The 5,122-nt window shown below is 43.2% G+C and overlaps 2 non-coding genes across 2 annotated transcripts; both read left to right on the top strand.

The window, feature by feature from the left end:
• Positions 1 to 985: 985 nt before the first annotated feature.
• Positions 986 to 1,057, top strand: trnae-uuc (transfer RNA glutamic acid (anticodon UUC)). Its single transcript has one exon. It is a non-coding gene; the product is annotated as a tRNA-Glu (tRNA).
• A 228-nt stretch (positions 1,058 to 1,285) lies between these two features.
• On the top strand, positions 1,286 to 1,357 carry trnae-uuc (transfer RNA glutamic acid (anticodon UUC)). Its single transcript has one exon. It is a non-coding gene; the product is annotated as a tRNA-Glu (tRNA).
• Positions 1,358 to 5,122: the final 3,765 nt, after the last annotated feature.

Here is a 5,122-nt window from a genome sequence, read left to right as displayed (position 1 = left end):
ATTCTGGCCTCTGTCATGTCAAAAACCAACAAGTCTGGTGCAATCGAAAGACACTTTTGTCTGTGTTTTTGGAATTGTTTTTCTTTTTTCCGAAAAGTCCAGAAGAAGAGGCAAATCTCCAAGCACGCGTCTTTTATTCCACAAAAGCCATATGTTGCACACCTGTTCCAATGTCTATGGGAGACGCGCACATGCTTCGTGATTGCCACTCGTCCCACAAGCACTCCGACAAGCTCAGCGATTAACGTGGAAATAAACTCCACACTGGCTGTCATTTGATTCTCGAATGAACAACTTCATCGCTACTCTGTAACTGCTTCACTACTTTGAAGGGTGTAATGCCATGTGGTTTTGATGTCATGGGCTTGCCATTTTGTAGCCTTATTCCTAACTGCCACCTGGAAATTGAGAATAAGTTGTTAACTAAATAAAACTGAACGAGTGAATAATCAGCAATTATCCAATTAAAAATTATTGTAGCCTTATTCCTAACTGCCACCTGGAAATTGAGAATAAGTTGTAAACTGAATGAAACTGAACGAGCGAATAATCAGCAACTTGTCCGATTAAAAATGTGTCTCTTTTTCATTGTTAATCTCACAATTTGTCATTTTGTAACTTCACACACCGACTATAGGCTGTTTTTCCTCTAGATAACGGTTACCATGCGTGTTTTCAAATGCATGACGTCAGTATTTTCACCTGGACAAGACTTTAATTACCAGTTCGAGGTATCTATTCAGCAATCACAGGAATCTGCCAAAAAAATCTGAACCCCTTGGGCGAGTCAAACAACAAATCGCTTGAATGCATGCAACATGATTTAATTCAGTAAACTATCCCTTCAGATAATTCTTGTTTTGCTAAATTATTCTCACATTGTTAAATCACACACCAAAAGCCATAGGCCACTCCAAAACCCTGCCCCCACACTGGCCACACTTATGAAAAGTGGCCCACAAGCCTTTGGCCAGTTCAAGGCAGTTTCCTTATGGTCTAGCGGTTAGGATTCCTTGTTTTCACCCAGGCGGCCCGGGTTCGACTCCCGGTATGGGAAGGTGGGCTCCTTTTTGCTTCCCTCCTCAAAAAGCCAGCACGTCTTCCTGCACCAGACGTGATTTTTGGCCAGCAGTAGAGCTACAGAACCCTGATAGGTTGAGGTTCTGACTAACACCCAATGCCTTTCGATTGCTCAGCTGGTCCATAGGCCACTGCAAACCCCTGCCCCCACACTGGCCACACGTATGGAAAGTGGCCCACAAGCCTGTGTCCATTTCAAGGCAGTTCCCATATGGACTAGCGGTTAGGATTCCTGGTTTTCACCCAGGTGGCCTGGGTTCGACTCCCGGTATGGGAAGGTGGGCTGCTTTTTGCTTCCCTACTCAAAAAGCCAGCACGTCTTCCTGCACCAGAAGTGATTTTTGGCCAGCAGTAGAGCTACAAAACCCTGATAGATTGAAGTTCTGACTAGCACCCCAAGCCTTCGATAGCTCAGCTGTTAGAGTGGAGGAAGTTAAGTAGATGTGTTGGCAATCCTTAGGACGCTGGTTCGACTCCAGCTCGAAGGAGTTCTGTTTTCAAGCGCACAACTTTTTTTTTGTTTGGCTGGTTTTCTCGCATCAGCAAGCAGAGATTCAATTGACAGTCCACCGTTGGAAGGCAAAAGAGCATTCCCTGTCCAGGAATAGAGCGCCGAATCCTAACCACTAGACCACCAGGGAAGGGCTGGGGAGCTGGTGGGCTTGTGGGCTGCACTCCTGATAACAGCATGAGAATAAGCAGACAGTAATTCTGGCCTCTGTCATGTCAAAAACCAACAAGTCTGGTGCAATCTAGAGTCACTTTCGTCAGTGGGCAAGTGGTGCAATGAATAATGGGTCTGACTACGGAGCAGAAGATTCTAGGCTTCATTCCTGGCTGGCTCAATCTGTGTTTACTTTTCTCAGGCTGTTTTTGTAATCTTTTTTTATTTTATTTTTTTCGAAAAGTCAAGAAGAAAAGGCAAATCTCAACGCATCTGACTACGGATCAGAAGATTCTAGGTTCGACTCCTCGCTGGTTCGCTCTGTGTTTACTTTTCTCAGGCTGTATTTGTAATTGTTTTTTTTTCCGAAACGTCCAGAAGAACAGGCAAATCTCCAAGCACTCTTTTATTCCACAAAAGCCGTATGTTGCACACCCATTCCAATGTCTATGGGAGTCTATGGGTATTGCCATTCATCCCACAAGCACTCCGACAAGCTCAGCAATTAACGTGGAAATAAACTCCACACTGGCTGTCATTTGATTCTTGAATGAACAAATTCATCGCTACTCTGTAACTGCTTCACAACTTTGAAGGGTGTAATGCCATGTGGTTTTGATGTCATGGGCTTGCCATTTTGTAGCCTTATTCCTAACTGCCACCTGCACATTGAGAATAAGTTGTAAACTAAATGAAACTGAACAAGCGAATAATCAGCAACTTATCTAATTAAAAATGTATCTCTTTTTTATTGTTAATCTCACAATTTGTCATTTTTGTAACTTGACACACCGACTATAGGCTGTTTTTCCTCTAGATAACGATTACCATGCGTGTTTTCAAATGCACGACGTGAGTATTTTCACCTGGATAAGACTTTAATTACCAGTTCGAGGTATCTATTCAGCAATCACAGGAATCTGCCATAAAAACTGAACCCCTTGGGCGAGTCAAACAACAGATCCCTTGAATGCATGCAACACGATTTAATTAAGTCACACACCAAACGCCATAGGCCACTCCAAAACCCTGCCCCCACACTGGCCACTCGTATGGAAAGTGGCCTACAAGCCTGTGGCCAGTTCAAGGCAGTTCCCATATGGTCTAGCAGTTAGGTTTCCTAGTTTTCACCCAGGCGGCCCGGGTTTGACTCCTGGTATGGGAAGGTGGGCTCATTTTTGCTTCCCTCCTCAAAAAGCTAGCACATCTTCCTGCATCAGAAGTGTTTTTTGGCCAGCAGTAGAGCTACAGAACCCTGATAGGTTGAGGTTCTGACTAACACCCCATGCCTTCAATAGATCAGCTGGTAGAGTGGAGGACTGTAGGTAGGAGTGTTGGGCGCCGAATCCTAACCACTAGACCACCAGGGAAGGCCTGTGGAGTTGGTGAGCTGTTGGGCTTGTGGGCTGCATTGTTACAGATGATCTGTGATGCTGACTGCCTTATCACACATTTTTATAGGCAAAGTGTCCTGGCTCGGTCCATGGCTCCAGAGTCTTTCGGGCCAATAGAATTTACCAGAGACTCTCACTAGGTAAGCCACCCCAATTTTTTTAAGCACACTGGACATCATGTGTGTGTCAGAAGTTTTACTCTGCTAGTTGTAAGAATTATATTTTGTATTCTCAGGTGAGTTCTCTGGTGTGCTGCTAGGAGACAAAGGCTATGCCTGTGAGACGTTCCTGTTGACCCCCCTTGCAGACCCCCAAACTCCAGCACAGCAGGCTTACAACCATGCCCATGCCAGAACGAGGGCTCGAATCGAAATGACCTTCGGCCTCCTGAAATCACGATTTCAGTGCCTGCACCACCTGAGGGTCTCCCCAGACAGGGCCTGTGACGTGACTGTTGCCTGCACAGTGCTGCACAATATTGCCAGCCTAAGAAAAGAAAGGGCTCCCAGAGTTGCTTTGGATATTGTCTGGGACAATGCTGCCATCTTCCCAGATAACATAAATGGTAGACTGGTCAGAGAACAATATATAGCAGTGGACGACGACTTTGGGCTGACTAAGACAAGCAGCACAACAACGGTGGCCACCGAACGGTAAGCAATTTTGCTTATATAATTGGTGTGTGTTGTTTGCCGGTCTGCCCTCGGTGGTAAGGACACTTAAAATCTGCTCTTCCAGAATTAGGAAATAAAGTGAAAAATAAAAAAAGGGGTTTTGATGCCAGAAGAAATAACTGCATGCACATATTTGGTTTACTGTTGGGAAGGCCTTGATAGGTGACCTAAATTGAAACTAGATGGTGTAGGCAGAAATACATTACGTGTAATGGTCTGTGTTTGTTGTAGACTGACCTAAAAGGACAGCAGCAATGAAGCAGATGTAGTATAGGAAAGCGCGCAAAGACCTTTGGGTAACGCTCTGTAGGAGAGGAATAGTACAGAGGGCTGAACAGAAAGGCAGAAAACCCTGCTGGGCGCTGATTTTTTACGGAGTTGAGGGAGATTAATCAGTAAAAGAGCAAGAGCCCTGCAGGTCACTCGAGGAAGAGTGTAGTGTTTTGTTGTATGAGACTGAAACTGTGTCTGTGTCCATATGAATGTCTGTGTGAGTGATGGTGAATGTATGAGGAAATAAATTAATTCCATATTGGATGGGTACTGGCTGCGCACCCCTTCCTGGCAGAGTGTGGACGCAGCTCGTGCCGCACCCGAGAGGGATGAATAAATCATGAGCCCTGAATAAATATAAAGGGACAAAATAATGAGTGAAGAACCCTCTAGATAAAGGGTCAAAGTATGAAAACATGAGCCCTGTGTGTGAATAAAGGGACGAGAAGTGTGAATGTGTTTAGGAAAATAGTATCAATAAAAATTGAATCAAGATCTGTTATAGGCTTTTGCATTTGTGGTGTCTGTGTGAAAGAGAAGGAGAAAATTTTCTATGATCAGTGCAGTAGAAGTGAGATCAAGGCACTAAGTTAAATAAGTATATTAAAAAAATAATTATAAGTGCGGACAAAATAATAAAGAGAAGTAAAAATAAATAAGAAATTATTATTAGAAATGTATACATACTGAGTGATTGTAAAATAGAGTTGAGACTATCAGTTCATACAAAAAAAAAAGAGTAAATGCATCAGACAGAATAAAAAACAAAATTCAAAGATGCATGTCACAGAATAAAGACTAAAATTAGGAGAAATTGGTTAAAATAGTTAAATTAAAATTGAATTGTAATATTATAGGAAAAGGTATGGCAGCCACTCCGGTGGAAATATTAGGATTAAAATATCCACTGTGTAAAGAGTTAATAAACAAGATATCAAACAAATGGCAGAAGAGAACAAAAAATAAGGGGACACAATGGCCACGAGAAGGGACATTTGATATAGCGTTATGTGAGGAAATGGAAACTCTGATAAAAC

This window comes from Sinocyclocheilus anshuiensis, unplaced genomic scaffold (genome assembly GCF_001515605.1).
Source record: "Sinocyclocheilus anshuiensis isolate Anshui unplaced genomic scaffold, SAMN03320099.WGS_v1.1 scaffold819, whole genome shotgun sequence".
Classification (NCBI taxonomy): domain Eukaryota; kingdom Metazoa; phylum Chordata; class Actinopteri; order Cypriniformes; family Cyprinidae; genus Sinocyclocheilus; species Sinocyclocheilus anshuiensis.
The sequence above is the reverse complement of the archived record's forward strand: the minus strand, read 5'-3'. Positions and strand labels throughout refer to the sequence as shown.